This window comes from Petaurus breviceps, unplaced genomic scaffold (genome assembly GCF_028583685.1).
Source record: "Petaurus breviceps papuanus isolate PSGF00001 unplaced genomic scaffold, PetGlider_PUasm1.0 582, whole genome shotgun sequence".
NCBI classification, from domain to species: domain Eukaryota; kingdom Metazoa; phylum Chordata; class Mammalia; order Diprotodontia; family Petauridae; genus Petaurus; species Petaurus breviceps.
In genome coordinates this window covers 10,836,502-10,855,137 of record NW_027186390.1, presented here as the reverse complement: position 1 = coordinate 10,855,137, position 18,636 = coordinate 10,836,502, and the positions used below count along the sequence as shown (strand labels likewise).

Below are 18,636 nucleotides of genomic sequence, written 5' to 3'. Positions count from 1 at the left end.
AGCTTTGTCTCTATGCCCCTATCATGGTCTGCAATCCCACCTCCCAAAAGTCATATTCTTAACAAATCAATGCTACACCAGAGGGTTCTCTAGTACTTAAGTTTCTTAATTTCAGCCTCTAGGAAGACCTATCTAATAAGGATAGACTGCTTTTAAACAGTTATAGTTGACCATGTAAAGGTTGTCTTTGTCCTACTCCAAGACTCAAGGTCCCTACTTCATTAGGGGGCTCTGTAAATTCTAGGGAAATGGTTCAGGTCCCTTTCAATTGTCAGGCCTCTTTTCCCCTAGGATGGTTTGGATAACTCATTCCTGGACAACTCATTCCCTGAGAGGGTTTGTGGGATCATGGAGTGGAACTGTTGGGAGATGCTCTAATTTCTGATGATATGAGGAGGTAAAACTGTCTCTGCATAACTATGGTGATTATGAATTTGTATGGAAGAAAAGTGATTTCTTGATCAAAATCCTGAGTTTCTGGATGAAGGTGACAGATTGTCCTTATCTCACTTCTAAGGAATGGGGATAGAGCTTCAGTAGAGGTCTCTAAGGGGAGTAGAGATTTGGTATCATTCCCCAGAAGAAGCTTCAAGGAAGAGGGAGGTTTGGGCAGGTAGGCCAGGAAATACTGAGTGAATGGCAGTAAAGAGATAACCTGGATATTAACTTAGATCCCAGGACAGGTGGCACGAAAAAGGCTCTTGACTTCTTAGCCACTTTTGTACAGATGTCCCTGATTGGTGATAAAGAATTGTTGATTGTATCAGAAGTATCCCTGCTGTGGCCCTGATGTTCCTGGAGCCACTCCTAGTCATTGTCACCATTGACTTTGACACTGTGAGTTGCAAAGTTTTGTCACCAATACCACATAGACCAGACTCTGAGACTTGAGATTTGGTCTATTCAAAAGGTGAGGGCTACGGGAGAGAAAGGGGGGGATGGTCTAGGATCTCAGACTTTTATTCTCTTCCATATTTTTTTTCCTCTTTTCCCACTTTTCCCTTAGTACTGCCCATGCCAGAGGACTAATGAGGAAAAGTTCTATATATATTTAAATGGGGGACAAATTCTTAGAACCTTAGAAACCACCACTAAGGAGTGGTGTATGACAGGACTCGTATTTCCCTGATGTCCCTTCTTTCTCCCAACCCACCATATGGGGAGGCCTGGATTCTTCTTTGTTTCATAATCTTTAGGGATTCACTTTATAAGAAAATAAAGCTGCCCCCAGAACCCGGTTGGATCCTGCTTCCTTGACATACTTTCTTGATTATCTAAGGTGGCAAAGTGAATAGTGTACTGGACCTAGAGACAAGAAAACCTGAGTTCGAATCAGGCTACAGACCCTTACTAGGCATGTAATTCCGGGCAAGTCAATTAACATCTGTCTGCTTCAGTTTCCTCAACTGTAAAATGAGGATAATACTAATATTAATCTTGCAGGGTTGTTATGAGGATCAAATAAGATAAGATTTTCAAGGCATTTGGCACAATGCCTGTTACATAAGAGGCCCTAAAGAAATGTTTGTTCCTCTATCCTTTCCCACTAAAAACTCCATGTGTAGTCCAGGTTTCTCAGAGGTAGGAGGTATCTAAGACTATATGGGTTGCCTTACATTGATGATGTGCTAATCAGACATGTTTCATAAGGAGTCAAAGGAGGCCTCATCTATTAAAGCTGAAGACAAGTACCACTCAATTCTTGTTTAGGACAAAATAAACCTCCTTTTTGTCAACATTTGTCAATACCTTAGGAATGCCTCATTTTGTCCCAAAATCTAAGCTAAACTAAGGGAGTGCTGAAATTAGAGTTGTCTCTTACAAGACACATTAAGTTAATGGGCCAATGTATGCCAGGATTGAGGAGATTATAAAGTTGAACTATTAAATAAAAGATGAGGATGTTGAAGGGAGGAAAATTATGTCAGGACAAGGGCATCCCCTTCCAGTAATATGGGTTGTTCAAACACTCCAATTTGCCCCTCACCCTGGTACCAACTTTTGGCCCAGATGGGCTTCCCAATATGAATGCTCCTTCTGACTCTGGACAGTAATATCAAAGGATCTGTTATTCTCTTTATCTTCGGTTGTTGTCAGCTCTGAGTCCCTAACCAGAGACAGCATCTCTGGAATTTACCTCAGTGTTAGCTCTATCTCTCCTCTGGGATTTTTTCCCATTTACTTGACTTTGCCCAGTGGTAGTCCTAGTAAGCATACTCTGGCTAGAAATGTCAGTGTTTAATACTGCTTATAAAGACAAATGAAACATCTAAAATCAAGAAAAGTAAACAAACTTTCCCCATTCCTAGAGGAAAAGTCTTTAGGCTCCCATAAAATAATTCAGATGGAGATACATGATTACCCCCTTGGGATCTGTAGCTAAGGAAAACTTAAGCAACGAGTTTCTGCCTTTATATAACTCATGCCTGGTCAGACCAAGCATCCTTTCCCCCAGATTCCTGGCTTCTTTCTTTGTGGTAAATGCTCCTACCTCTAATTCATCTCTTCCAGTTTCATGCGGCTTCTTACAGGCTCCCATTCTCTAGCACCGAATGTCTTCCACTCTATCTGGATCTGGGTTCCTCTTCTAGTCTCCTTCCATGACTCACTGAATTACCCCAAAGTGTGACCAGTCATTCTTCAGCCAATCTGATTCAGTCCAGGTACCTCATAAGGGATCATAAAGACTCTTCTGGTATGGTAGATTCTTTTACAGTTGCATTAACATGTTACTGTTGATTCTTTCTCCATGATTATATATAGGGTTTTTAAGGACCCAGTCCCCTATTCCTTACATTTATAGTCACTATTTATTACAATGCAATAATATGACTTTACATTCCTATATGATAAATGTGTTTAGTCATTCACCAATCAATGGACATCCACTTTGTTTCCAGACTTTTGTTAGCCCCCCAAAAAATTACTGATACAGTTTAGTATATATGGGACTTTTCCCTCATCTCTAAATTTATAGGCTCATAGATGGAAGGTTCCCCCAGTTTCACATAGTCCAATCCCCTTAGTTTATAGACAAGGAAACTGTATCCTAAAGAGATTAAATGATTTGCCCAAGGTCCCACAGTTTACTAAGTGTTAATGGCAGAATGCAAACCCAAGTCCTTGTACTTCAGAGACAGTGCTCTTTCTACTTTACTATAGTACATGTTCTTGGGGTCCCTATAGAGGAATCTTTGAGTCTAAAGGTATAAATAGTTTTGTCACTTTTCTAGAAGCTTCAAATCATTTTCCAGGATAGTTTGAATAATTCACAATTCCACCAACGTTATATTACTGGGCATTTTTGACAGGGATTGCTTTGCTTCATTGATTAGTAATTAACAAACATTTCTGAGTATCTATTGTGTGTTCAGAGGGGGCACTGAGGTGGCGTAGTGAATAGAGCACCAGGTTTGGAGTTAGGAAGACCTGAGTTCAAATACAGCCTCAGACACTTACTAGCTGTGTGACCCTAGGTAAATCACTTAACCCTGCTTGCCTCAGTTTCCTCATCAAATAAGCTGGAGAAGGAAATGGCAAACCACTCTAGTATCTGCCAAAAAAATCTCCAAATAGGGTCACAAAGAGTTGAACACAACTGAAGAACAACAACAATTGTGTACAGAATCTTCTACAAGGCACAATATGGAGAAAGGATAAGCAAGAAATAGAAGACTATGCACTGCACTTCCATGGGCTTATATTTTATTTGGGTATCCAAGAAGAAACTCAAGCTGCTGTATACTTTGAAAAGAAAATCAAACTTTACAAATACAAGCTGGAGAAATGACTATGTGTCAGCATGACTGAATGATCTAGGGGAGTAGAGTAGATAACAAGCTAAACGTGAATCAGCATCCTGGTGTCATTGTCACAAAAGAAAGCATGACCCTGGGAAACATAAATAGATATAGAACATTCAAATCATTCTTCATTTAGTAATCATCAACAAGAACAATTCAAACAAAGAGGTTGTAACATAAAACCATAATCTCCAAGTTATTTGCAATTTATTTAAAAATTCACATTAACTAATAAAAGTAGGAATATGTCTCCTTTGTTTCCCTATTCCCTTTGCTAGTCTATATGTGTCATTTTCACTGCAATACTAAAATGTGACAGTTATATATCAATTTATTCAGATATTGTCTATATGTTGGTCATATGAGTGCCTAGCTTTTTATTTGCTATTTCGAATAAAATAGAGCCAGGTTGGTCTAGTGGCTAGCAAGATGGCCTTAGAGTCAGGAAGATCTGGTTTCCAATGGTCTTAGCATGGAATAGCTTCGTGGCTTTGGGCATGTCACTTCTCCTAAAGTGCAGAGGTATTGATCTGCATTTATAGATGGAATTTTCTCACCTGGATTTCCTTGCATATATGGTTTTCTAACCATATCACCTTTCTATCCCCACCACATGTGAGTGTATGTGTATGTGAGTGTGAGTGTGTATGTGTGTTTGTATATATATACATATATATACACACACATATATATTCTGTATATATGAATATCTTATTTGTACAAGGTTGATTATTTAATTGTTACATTCCAGGTCTTTACAATTCTTCAGTCATCTTTATGCTTTTATTGTTACATCTCCAACATAACTCCCTGGCACTCCAGACCATCTCTTTGCCACCATCACTCAGCAAACTCTCCTTTTCCATGGTTCATTTTATCTAAATTTATTACCCAACTCAGTTATCTACCAGCTCCAAATCATTCTCTCCACTTTCTCAAGGAGCATAGCATCTAGCTCACATCTTCTTCTCCACCCCAAACCCTGCCCATATTCTAAAGAACTTTAATATAGGTGTTGATGATCCCATCAAAGCCTCCTATCATTTCATCTCTCCCTGTGCCTTACTCCGTCTATTCTTCATCTTCAAAGGAACCTCCAATTCCCCCACCCCTAAGTACTTTCCCAGGCCAGCCCCTATCTCTGGTTTTGCATTCCTCCCTTTTCAATCTTGAATATATAAAGTGATCAATTTCAAGTTTACCTTAATGGACTTCCCTATTTCTGTTGAGAGCATCACCATCCTTTCAGTCATCTGAGTTTATAACTTCTGTAGTATTCTGAATGCCTTCCTCTTTTTCCCTCCACATAATTAAACTGTCAAATCTTGTCTTTTCCACTAGCGCATCTCTCACATTTGTCCCCTTTTTTCTAGTAGCACGGCCAAGCCTTTATTTTAAGTCTTCATCGCCTCTTGTCCCTATCTTGTTTGTACAAGGCTGCTTTCACCTTTCTTTGTATCCCCAGTGCTTAGCACAATGCCTACCATATGGGCTTAATGTATACTTCTTGACTTGAGTTGATCTGTCCATTCTCATGGAGGGTAAGGCAGTGTTCAAGGAGGATTAGCAGACTCTGGTGTGAAGGTTTATCAAGCCCTTTTCAGGGCTGCATGCTCAACTTTGGTGTCCACCTTCACCCACCTCTCAGCTATGGCTCCAAGAAGCTGCAGCATGTGCAGAAGCCATACCCTGGTAAAACTGGTTCAGCAGAGTGGCTGAAGCAAGGTTAGGGTAACCAATAGGTTTCAAACCTGTGAGTGAGTTGGGAGGGAGTGGGGGGGTGGGGAGGTAGGGGGGGGGGGGGGGGGGGTTTATCCAAGCATGTGAAGTCTTCTCCAAGTGGAATGGGCAGATGAGAACAATTTGTTCCAATAACCATGAAGGTCGCTGAGGTAGGCACTGTGGAGAGCCTAGAGCTTGGATAGACGTTGAAGATACCAAGGTCACCCGCTACATCCCAAGCCATCACCAGTCATCCTGACTTCTTCCTAGCCATTGGATGACCCTGGAAGAGAGAGTGAGGCTGACAACTGTGCAACTCTGCCTTACTTAAATCCAATTTACTTGCAAGTCAAGTCATCACCCTGTGATGTCATTGATCCTCTTGGAAAATGAAGGATGAACAAGACTTCTTGTGTGTGTGTTGGGGGGGTGGTGGGGCATGAGGCTAGGTGGCGCAGTGAGTTAAGTGCCAGCCTGGAGTCAGGAGGACCAAGTTCAGATCTGGCCTCAGACACTTACCCACACACCTACACACACACACACACACACAAAACTAGCCATGTAACCTTGGGCAAGTTACTTAACCCCAATTGCCCTCCAAAAAGCAAAAAAAAAAAAAAAAGACTTCTTGTCTGGATTGTTGCAATGGCTTCCTAATAGGCCTTCTTTCTAAAGATCCCCCATACTTGGAATGTTCTCCCTCTTCATCTCCACCTCGTTGGCTTCTCTGGCTTCCTTCAAGGCCCAGCTAAAATCTTACCTTTTATAAGAAGACATTTTTTTTGATCCCCCATAATTCTAAAATGCCTTCCCTCAATAGATTATTTCCCATTTATCCTGACTATATCTTGTTTGCACATTGCCTCCCCTATCAGACTGTGAGTTCAATGAGAGCAAAGCCTTTTTTTTTTTTTCATATCCCTATCTCTTAGCACAGTGCCTGGTACATAGTAGGTGCTTAATTAATGTTTCTTACCTGATGGATAAGCCTCTCCCCTCTCCAATTAATGTTACACAACTGTCAAAGTGATATTCCTAAAACACAGGTGAGAACTTTGCTTTCCTTTTCATTAAGCTCCAGTGGCTTCCCATGGCCTCTAGAATCAATTATAAACTCCCTTGCTTGGCATTTAAAGCCCTTAACAACCTGAGCTCAACCTACTTTTCCAGTATTGTTATACATATACTCTGCAGTCCAATTAAGCTGACCTTGCCATTTCTCATATGTGACATTCCAACTCTTTTTTGTGTGTCTTTGCATGGGCTGTTTCTCTTTCCTGGAATACCCTCCATCTTCATCTTGGCTTCAGAATCCTTTGTTTCCTTATAGGTTCAGTTTAAGTGTCACTTTCTATATAAGACCACTGATTCTCTCCCCACATGCTTGGTGCTCTCCCCTCAAAAAAATCACCTTGTTTTTATTTTGTATTTTTTTTGTTGTTGTTCAGTCATATCTGACTCTTAATGACCCATTTTTGTAGCTTTCTTGGCAAAGATACTTGATTCTCTAGATCATTTTACAGATGAGAAGACTGAGGCAAATAGGGTTAAGTGACTTTCCCGGGGTCATACAGCTAGTAAATGTGTCTAAGGCTGAATTTGAACTCAAGTCTTCCTGATTCCAAGCCTGGTGCTCTATCCACTGCACCACCTAGCTGCCCATGTGTTTTGTATTTACTTAAATATATACATGCTGTCTGCCCTGAATATAAACTCCTTGAGGCCAGGGACTTGTTCATTCTTGTCTTAGTGTAGCTTCACCACCTTGCACAGTGACTTCACATAGGAGGTGCTTAAGAAATTCTGGTTCATATTAATGAAGCCTAAAATTGCTTGCCCTTGCAGTTTAAAAAATTTTTTTTTGTATTATGTTTCTGTCTCACATTGTTGACTCATTTAGGGTTTGTAGTCTCCTAAAATCCCAACATCTTTGAACAATTGTCTGACTATGTCTTCCTAATTCTGTACTTATGCAGCTGATTTTCTGAATCCTAGTAAAAGACTTCACATTTATCCCTATGAACTGTCTTCTTAAGGTTGGCCCATTGTTCTGGCTTGTCAGATCCCAATTTTGTGGAACAGTGTATTAGTTGTCTCTTGTGTCATATGTGAAAGTGGCAAACATTCCATCTACTCCTTCCTCCAAATCTTTTACAAAAATATGGGATTGGAACTGGACAAGGGATGTTCAGATCCCTGGGTCTCTGCGCTAGAAGTGGGACAGTGAATAGAGTGCTGGGTCTGGAGTCTGAAGACACTTCTTCAGACATGTATTAGCTGTGTGACCTTGGGCAAGTCCTTTAATCTCTACCTCAATTTCCTCAACTGTAAAATGGGGATGATAGCACCTATCTCTCAGGGCTGTTGTGAGGAATCAGTTGAGATATTTGTAAAGTGCTTAGCACCTAAAGGGCCTGACATAGCATAGGCATGGTAGAAATGTTACTTATTATTATAGGTTATCACTGTCCCATCCACCCTAAGCATTTATCTTTTACTTTCTTTGATCTTCTTACCCCTACACAAATGAAAAAGACAAAACACCCCTTCTGTAATATGCATCCAAATTTGAGGTACAGGCAAAAATGCTCGAGAAGTTTAGTAGAGAGAAAGCTCATTACAGGTTAGGGATGATTTAATAAGAGTCTTTCTGTAGTTCCCTTACTGCTTAGTCATCGAAATTGGCTTCACTATCACTGAGGTGGAAAGCAGAAATTGTAGTCTGCAATTACAGCCTGAGGGATTTAAGTTAGACAGAAAGAACCCTTTCGCCATGACATTGTGTTATTAAACTTTGAAATGATTACTGAGAGACTTTAACACCTCTATATCTGGAGGTCTTTAAAAACAGGATGGTTTGGGTGTGGTTTTAGCTGAAGGCAGTGAGGCTTAGCCCATTCAGCCTTCTGTTTTGCTAGATATACACACACATTGAATTCCTTTGGTTATCTTTCTATAAAATATTTATTTATGGCACTATGAATAATACTAGATATTTTTTTCTATCTCTGATGTTCTGCCTCTGGACCAATCTATTTACCCCTCAGCTTGTTTACAAGCTCTGTTTAAGATACTGCAACTCTAATTATCTGTATCTTCACTGAACTGGCAAACATTCCTATTTTCAGAATCTGGAAAGAAAAAAATCCCAGGAAATATTGTCTCTTGGCAGCCATATTCCATACAAAGGAGCCAGCCTTTGTTTTAGGATTAAGATACAGGCTAGTGATGCATTAGAATCTGTCCTGCATCAAAGAATCTCATTATATGAATAACTCTGAGCATGAAAGATGGTGTATTCTGGGAATTGGTTGTTTCAAACATGCTAAGAATCACACTGCTCTTCCTAGCATTAATTCCTGGATAAGGAGTTTTGAAATTCTCAGAAACAAAATACTGTACAATAGATCCTCAGCATCTTTTACCACCCTACCCCACCTCCAAAAAAAAAAAAAAGACATCCTCTCCTTTCTACCTGTCTCTGCATTCTGATTGCTGAATTTACCTCAGCTACCTCTGTTTTGCCTGGTATGTCTTTTATTCTGTTCACCCTCCAAGATCGTAGACCTCAGGCTAGATTCCATGACCTCAAGGGAAGATTCAGCCAGCTAAAGGTTCCAAGGGAACATCAAAGATTCACTTAGGGGATAGATAATGTATGCCTCTTGCCTAACAATTATTTGGATTTGAGGGATATGCATTCTAGCTTTCACATTCCAGGAAAGTAAATTTTTTAGTCTATCTTCAATGAATCTCTCTTTTAAAAAAGAAAATTTTAATTATAAGAAATAAAATTCTCAACAAATACTAACAAATACACAAAAACTGAATAAAATCTCAGATAAAACTTTACATTTCCAACTATTTACATTTTGATTAAAAAATTTTAATGAAATAATGGGCATTTGGGGGGTGTGTGTGGAATTCTGTGTCCCTTTCTGATTTCTTCCTGTTTTTGTATTTATGGCAAATAGCATGGTATAGTGGATGGGAAAGTGACCAGGAAGACCTGTGTTCAAGATCTGCCTCCTCGGACACATCCAGACTTCCTGATCCTGGGCAAATCTATTAAACTTCCAGGCTCCAGGGCATTCTATTAGACTACAAATTACAGAGAAGGGGCCTTCTTGCATGCTGGAGTGAGTTTCCTTATTTGGGAACTTTCTATACCAATGAAATTATAGGTCTAATCCCTTCCCCTATTTCTTACATATAAAGTTTAGTTATTATTGATTTATATATAGATACAGATACAGTTAATGTATATACTTTTTTTTTTTAAGCAATTGGGGTTAAGTAACTTGCTCAAGGTTACACGGCCAGTTATTTCTGGGTGTGGTGCTAAGTATCTGAGCCCAGATTCGATCCCCAGGTCATCTTGATACTGGGGCTGGTGCTCTTACTCGCTGTGCTACCTGGCTTCCCCAATGTATATACTTTTGCAATTCTGTATTACTTGTTTTAAAAAGTTATCTTATTGTTTTATTCATATTTTTTGGTTTTGTATCACCTTCATTTTTGATTCCCTTCCTCTAGTCCTTTCCATCCCATGTAAATGTAATAGCACAAAACCCCAGTTACCCCTCTGGGGCTTGAACACACTCCCTCTACCACTCACAATTTGCTGCAGAGAAGAAAGAAGTTATAATCAGCAAAACTAATATATCATCTGTATCTAAGAGTATATGCAGTATTCCACACCCATAGACCCTTCAGCAATGAAGTGGGAGGTTTCTCAGCTCTTCTTGGGGATTATATTAGATCATTCTAATTACAGTGCATTCAGTTTAATTTTCCTTTTATTCTTTATGTTTACATTGTTTTTGTCGTTGAAATAAATTTTTTTCTGTTTCTGCTTCTATCACTGCACCAGTTTATACAAATTTCCCTATATTTCTCATATTATTCATTTCTTTTAAATTTTTATTGATATCTTTTTGAACTACCTTCATTCCCAATATAGCCCTCTTTGCCCCAGAAACACATTCCTTATAACAAATAATGATAATAATTAAAAAACCCCAATTCATCAAACTAATCAACACACTGATCAGATATGACATATGTAGTACTAACCCCACTTGGGCAAAGAAGTTGGGGAAGAAACATACATCTTTTCTTTAGGGTTAAGCTTGGTCGTTGTAATTTCACAGCCTTCAACTTTAATTGTTTTGTTCTTTCAGTTTACATTGTTATAAACATTGTATATATTGTTTTCTTGGTTCTATTTATTTTACTTTGTAACAGTTCATATATCTCTGTCCATGCTTCCCTGTACTCATCATTTTCAGTGAATGGTGAAGTAAAATTCCATTACATTCACGTACCACAATCTATTTAACAACTCCCCAATAAATGGACATTTATTTTGTTTCCAGTTCTTTGCTATCATAAAAAGTGCTTCTATGACTATCATGGTGTATTTGAGACCTTTCTTTCTGTCTTTTGAGCTCCTTGGGGTATGTCACTGACAGAAGGAACTCTGTGCCAAGGGTATGTATATTTCCATCACTTTTTAAAAGCATAATTCCAAATTATTTTAGAGAATGGTTGAGCCAATTCATAGCATCACAGCAGTGTATTCGTGTGCCTGTCTTCTCACAGCTCCTCCAACATTGGCTGTCTTTGCCTGTTGTCGTCTGCTAATTTCTCTATCATTTCAAATGTCTTTATCTTCCCGTGATAACCATTTTAGCTGTGCAATAATACTTTATTACATTTATATACAATGCTTTATTCACTAATTGCCAAATTGTTAGACATCGAGGTTAATTCCACATTTTTGGAAGTACAAATAAAACATCTATGAGTATTTTTGTACTTCCAGTGCATTGTGGCTTGTTTGTGCGTTCCAGAGCTTTAATGTACTTCTATGCCCTATCTTACTCTCTCTGTTTATTCCTTTCATGGACAGGTTTATAGCAGCTCAGATCAAAAGGTCCTGGAGAGCAGGGATTGTCTTTTGCCTCTTTACATCTGTAGTGACTAGCACAGAGCCTGGAACATAGTAAACAAGTGTTTATTGATTGATTGAATAGCAAGCTAAAGATAGCTTTAAAGAACTACCCTATCATTTGCAGTGCAAATTGTTGCAGTTGAAATGGAAAGTGCTGTTGGCTTTTAGAAAGCTGTGGGAGAAGTGGGTGGAGTCCACATACTGCATTACTACTCCTGTTGTTCAGTCATTTCATCTGTGTCCCCATTTGGGTTTTCTTGGCAAAAATATTGAGTGATTTCCTTCTCCAACTCATTTTGCAGATGAAGAAACTGAGGCAAATAGGGTCAAGTGACTTGCCCAGGGTCATACAGCTATTATGTGTCTGAGGCTGGATTTGAACTCAGGTTTTCCTGACTCTAGATCTGGCACTGTATCCACTGTGTCACTTAACCGCCCCCAGCATTAACTACAGTAGTCATTAATAGGGACTGGCAGATTGCCTTGGGTACATTCTCTCCTTGTCTGTGGACCTCTGGTATCTGGGCAAAATAGGACAAAAAAGGGGATAACTCAGATTTCTCTGTTTTGTGCATATGTATATGTCCAGATTGGAAATTCCTCTGCAATTCACCGTTTTAGAGAGCTGCCTGGAGCACCACCGAGGAGTTCAATGACTTGCCAATGGCCACACAACTAATTGGTGTCAGAGGTTGGATCTGAATCCAGTTCTTCCTAAATCCATAGCTAGTTGACTCTAATCCTAACCCTAACCCTAACCCTAGCCTTCTATCCACATTGCCATACCGCTCCCTCCTTTGTTTACATGTTAAAATTCCCAACCTGTGATGGGAGATATGTTGGCTATTTTTATTGTATTTTTAAGATATTTGGGTACAGTAAAACTGTAATGAAAAGATTCAGCAAGACCATTCCTCCACAGGGGGGAATCTAGGCAATCATTTGTCTTAGTAAACCTTGAAAAGTAGGCCAAACTGGTAAACTGTTATTAGAAAGATTTGATTCATCACAGAGATCAGGATGCCCATTGTCTCTGCTCAGCAAATGATCTGAATATTTGAGGTGTGCCTCTAACAGGAAGGGGGGGAATTTTGTTGCAGATTTCAAAGAGAGCTTTTTAGAGAAAGAAGAATTTTTAAATTTAATTTTTTAAAATTTTAATTAATTTTTAATTAAATTTTAAAAGAGAATTGATAATAATAAATAGACTTTACATATTGCTTTAAGATTTGCAAAACACTTTATAAATAAGATCTCATTTTTTTTAAGCAATTGGGGTTAAGTAACTTGCTCAAGGTTACATGGTAAGGTGTTTCTGGGTGGGTGCTAAGTGTCTGAGCCTGGATTCCATCCCCAGGTCATCCCAACACTGGGGCTGGTGGTCTTACTGGCTGTGCTACCTGGCTGCCCCAATAAGATCTCATTTTATCCTCACAACAATGCTGGGAAATAGGTGCTTTTATTATACCCATTTTTTTTTCTTTTTGGAGGGGGGAAGGTAGGGCAATTGGGGTTAAGTGACTTGCCCAAGACCATACAGCTATTTTTTGTGTTAAGTGACTGAGGTCGGATTTGAACTCAGGTCCTTCTGACTCCAGGGCCAATGTTTTATTCACTTCGATACCTAGCCACCCCATACCCATTTTAACAGATGGAAAAATTGAGGCTGAGTGAGGTAAATGAACTTCCTGGAATCATACAGCTAGTAAAGAGTGCTGGATTTGAAATCAGGTCCAACCCTCTATCCACCCCACCATCTTGCTTCCAAGTCATTAGTGAGTCACCATTGAAAGATGGCATTTGTTTTGGATGTCACATAGTTGCTACTCATGCTATGTCCAAAAGCTAGATGAGAATAAATGATTAGTCTTTCCAAATGGTAAAACCATCCTTTAAAAATTGGCTATTATAGCTCACACTTATTTAACACTTGAAGATTTAAAAAGTTCTTTCCTCACAACAATCCTTTAAGGCAGGTAGTATAAGTATTCTTAATGTTAGGTGAGGAAATTGAGTGGTGTTGTTCAGTCATTTTCAGTTGTATCTCACTCTTTGCAACCCTATTTGGAGTTTTCTTGACAAAGATACTAGAGTGGTTTTCCATTTCCTTTTCCAGATAATTATACAGAAGAGGAAACGGAGGCAAATAAGGTTAAATGACTTGCCCAGGATCACACAGCTAGTAATATGTCTGGGGCTGGATTTGAACTCAGAAAGATAAGTCTTCCTGATTCTAGGTCTGGTGCTCTATCTACTGTGCCACTTAACCACCCTAAGAGTTTTAAAGAAGTTAAATGATGTGACTGTGGCCACATAGTTAATAAATTTCAGAATCACAGTGTTTGGGGTTGGGAACATTGGAGCTAAAGAGGCAGTGTCTGGATTTCTACCTCTTCCACACCATCACACATAATGATCTCCCCACTTGGAATGCTCTTCTGTGTTCTTGTTTGTCTTTCTGAATTCTACATATGCTTCAAGGACCAGCTCAAGTTTTACCTTCTCTGGGAACTGTCTTCCCTTCACACACAGACCTTCTTTGGACTCCTATAATCCTTAATTGTACCAGTTATTTTTTTAACTTAATATAGTAAAAAAAAAATTAGTAAATTTTTACATAGTAAAAAATTTTTACTTAACATAGTTAAAAAATTACTTTAAAAAATTACATATAGGAGATGTTCAGGAAATATGTTCCAATCTATCTTTCTTGACCAATTTCACATTATTCCTTTTATGCATTCTATAATTCCACCCAAGTGGTTGGCTTACTGTTCCCCATACACTGATTTTCCATCTCCTGACTCTTGAGTCTTTGTATAGACCATCCCTCGGGGTTGGAATGCCCCCCTTCTTCTTTGCCCCCCAGTTTCAAGGCTCAGGTCAAATGCCACCTCAGCATTCCTTCAGCTTCTTCTGTTGTTACTTAGTATTTACTCGGTGCAGTATTCATTTTAGATTTACTTGGCTGTGTACAAGTTATTTTCAGCCAGTAGGATATTGATTCTGGGATCTCTCATTTTTCTTTGTTTTTTCCCAGGGCTCAGCATAGTGCCTGGACAGTAGAAAGTGCTGTTAATGTGTCTGTTGTATTGAATTGACATGAATTGGGGAACGATGTTGGAAGCTGGAGTACCAATGGGGAGAGGGAGGAAGAGACAGGGATTAAAAAAAGCAGCAGACACTGCTATCATATAGAGAGAAGCAGGGCCTGCTGGGAAAATTATGCTCTATGTTGAAAATTCCCTGCTTCCCTCTTCACCTTCATTTTCTTTCTTGGATTTTGGGTTCCTCCTTCCCAGCTCTCCTTCTGGGGAGCAGGCATAAATGTTGTATTGCCCTGGCTCAAGTCTAGAGATGAGTCCTCAGGGAGGATGTCCTTTTGGCCCTCTGTCAAGGTTGACCCCCATCTTCTCCCCCCTCTCAAACTGCTCCCCCCCCAAGTGGCTGAGTTAGGGCTGGGATGGGCAGGGTGGGAGGCACCTAGCTCACCCATAATTAGGGCCTTTCCCTCACTCTTTCCTGGGTTGTGCAGATCTAGAGAAAGCTGAGCACCCCAAATCACTGCTCTCTAAGGTTGATGCGGCTGTTGTGAAGCTTTTGGGAGGAGGGGGCAAAACCCAATTCTATAAACATGTTTGAAATTCTAATCCCAGTCCTAGAATGGAAAGGACAGGGGGATCAGGGCTAGTTTCCATGCATGCTAAGCTTTTTTCCTTCTTAATGAAATCCATTAAGATTATCTGATTTTCCTTTTGCTTCAAGCCCTGGTAGACTACGATAACTGTGACTCTTTTGTGTGAACAAGCGTCAGCAGCTTCAGGCAAAAATCTTCCTGTCTGCACTTGTCAGCAGGGGTGAGGGAAGTTAGGAATTAGTGGTAAAGGGAGGTGAGAGGGATCTATTGCTTTGGAAAGCTATTGGGGTGTGTGTGTGTGTGTGTGTGTGTGTTGGGGTGGGGGAGATCGGGGAGGATGCTGTTTTTCCGAACAGAACCTATTGGAGCAAAGAGGTGGCCTGACTCTAGAAGGTTGCCTTAGAGACAGACTGGCAGCTTGTATTAGCATGAGCTCTCCACACAGAGAATCTGCCTAATGGATTCCCTCCCCTTTTCTTCTGCCTTCCCCCACTCAATGAAGGGAGAAGGGAGGAATATGAAAAGTGGGCAGAGGCCTTAAAGGAAAAGGGAGGTGTGTAGTAACGGAGATGATGTATAGGGCAGAAACAAGGATGCTAAGAGAGGAAAAGGAAAGGAGAACCAGGAAGGGCTGATGGAGAAGGAAGGAGAGGAGAGGAGAAGATAGAGAGAAAGGTGAAGTGTTTGTACCTAAGCATCTCTATCTCCTACCTCTCTTCAAATTAAAAACAAAAAACCAGAAAGCCCTTAGGTTTTCAAAATTTCTAGAAGCAGCAGCCTCAGAATAAAAGTTGTAATTTTGTGAACAATGCCTCTCTCCATTAATTCCCCAAAGACAATAGAAAACCAAACATAGAATCTTAAAATCTTGGCTGAAGCAATTTTGGGAGATAACTTTGTCCAGCATCTATGTTAGATTTCTGAGAATAGATTCCACTCTTCCCTTCTAATTCATTGCAATATTTAATTAATTTTGATTGTTCTGAGAGCCATGGAATCATAGTTGTTTTTTTTTTTTTAAACGGAAGGGATCTCAGACCTAGTCCATCCCTCTTATTTTACATAAGAAGAAACTGAGAGCCAGAGTACCCAGCTAATTAGCAGAGCGAGAACCAGGACTTTGTTCTTCTAACACCATTATTTAGTATTCTTTATACCACATTACCTCTCAGTCTCTCTTCCTAGGAAATACTGAACCACAAAAAAAACAGGTCTTGACAGGTAAGAAAATGGAAAAAATTGACTTCCAACCACCCTTATTTTTAAAATATAGCTGTCTCGTGAGTCTTTCCTCATACTGTGCTCTTCATTTGGAGTCCTAAAGCAGTACCAGGGGCTTTTAATTTTACCCTTCTCCCTTGGAGCCCAGTAACCCTTGAAAATGCTTTTTTCTCCCGACTCTGGATTTTGAAGGAAGCAACCTTGTGTAATTTGAACGACCCCACCAAGTTGGTCCCAGAAGGGACTTACAGTGCTGGACTGAATACTGGGGGAGGTGGGGAGGAAGAAGAAATGGAGTTTCCCTAAATTGCTGGACCTGTCGGAAATGCTGATACGTGATGGAAACAGACCAGGTCCTGGGTGAAAGGGGATATGAGTCTAAGTCCAAATGAGAGGAGGGAAGAATGTTGTTTCTGATTGCGGGGCTGATTTTTATGAGGCTGGTGGGAGCCGTAGACCAGAGGGAGATGCTTCAAAGTGGAGACAGCTTAGTTTGACTGGACATGACATTAAGTCAGTGGATGTGGGCAGGACAGCCCACACCAAGCTTCCCAGCTCCCCCTTCAAGGAGGGGGGAAAAAGGATGAAGAAGCCAGCCTCTGGAAGACGAGGAGCATGGCGTGTAGAACAAAGCACACTTTCCAAAGGTTTAGAAATGCTAATCCCAGACTTTAGAAAGTAGAGTTAGGTGTTTTTTCCATTTACGCTTAAGATTTTTTTTTTTCCCCTTGTGGATCAAACCCATCAGGATGATGTTATTTCCTTTCTTCGTCAAATCCACCTTCAAGAGAAGAATCTGGACTGGGACTTTTTTCCTCCCCAAGGGCACGAGAGCTGTTGTGCTAGAGAGCAGTGGGGAGAGTGACAGCCCACACCTAGGCTGGGAGCTGGGGAGAACTGCAGGAAGAGTGACCGCTGTCTGGAAGGGGAGGGGGAGGGGCAGCTGCCTCGTTGGCAGCTGCGGGGGTGACAATGAGGGCCACCTGCTGAGAGCGCAGAGAGCGGCCTGAAGAAGGATGCTGAATGCCACCTGCTGGGCGCTGCCGAGAACTGCAGCCCACTCCTGCTGAAGAACAAAGGCGATCGATGCCTGCTAGCAGCCCTACCCTGCGTGGGACTGGGAAAGACTCATGGGATCCGAGATGTGGACCGTGAACGGACCTCTCATTCTCCAGCTTGGGAAACAGGCTTAGGGAGGCTGAGTGTCCTGTTCAGGGTCCACAAGGGTCTGAGTCAGGAATCAAAACTCGGGTCTTCCTGATTCCACATCCTTGGCTTTATTCCCTACACCTCCTTGCCTGTCAGTTGTTGATACCTCCCATGAACTCTGTTAAATTTTTTTTCTTCAACTGGTAAAATTTTCCTTTTTTATGTTTTCCTATAACTTTTGTTGATATCTTTTGTTTTTGTGGCATAGACATTTATCAATGTATCTATCACCATGCTGCTTATCAGTGATTATTTCCCATGAGCTTTGTTTAAAACCTCTATTTCTTTTCTTTGACTTTTTTTCTTCAAAAATCTTTTTTTTTTTTTACAATTTTTATTATTACTTTTTTTGTTTTGCAGCATGTACATTTTTTCAGTATATCCTTCCATTGCCCTACACTATGCTGCTTATCAGTGAGTGTTGATATTTCCCAGGAACTCTGTGAAAATCTCTCTTTTAAAAATTTTTCCTACAATTTTTGCTGATTTATTATTTGCAGCATGTTCATTTCCCAGTATATTCTCCTACTTCCCCCAGAAGGCAGTTCTTTACAATAAATAATACAAGAGAGAGTGAAAAAGTTCAGTAAAACTAAGGACACATTCAGAGTCTGACATTATATGTAATGTGCACCTATGTTTTCTTTGGAGGCCAAGCTTGGTCATTCTACCATCATCATTTTCAGTTCTGATTGCTTTTAAACTTTTTTCTTCTTTAAACTCAGAGAGCCATGCTTGTATGAGGAGCTAGTGATAGCATATTTGGTGATGTCATATGTCAAAATTCTTTAATTTTCTGAGTTGAGATAATGGGCCAGAAATGTGAGCAGTACTCCCAAATGTACAAGGATCTTGTCATGCTGGAACCTCTGACACAAGGCTTAAAAAGACATAAAATATGGACGTATTTCAATTTCACATTGTCCTCTCAACCTCCCATCCCCATATAGCAAAAGATGGATAAAAAATATATCTTGAGGATTTTTTTTTGACAGAGGAGGGTGAAATAAAAAAGATGATGTTTTCATAATGGAACATGGATGACCAGAATCTGACATAAATAGTCTTGGTGATTTGTGGTTGTTCAT

The 18,636-nt window shown here is 40.0% G+C and overlaps 1 long non-coding RNA gene across 1 annotated transcript in view; it reads left to right on the top strand.

Moving 5' to 3' along the window:
- LOC138173448 (uncharacterized) overlaps nt 1-18,380 on the top strand; it is a 41,512-nt gene extending 23,132 nt beyond the window's left edge. The window contains exons 4-5 of the long non-coding RNA XR_011171404.1: nt 16,304-16,339; nt 17,088-18,380. This is a non-coding gene — a long non-coding RNA (uncharacterized lncRNA). The remainder of the gene's footprint in view (nt 1-16,303; nt 16,340-17,087) is intronic.
- Nucleotides 18,381-18,636: the final 256 nt, after the last annotated feature.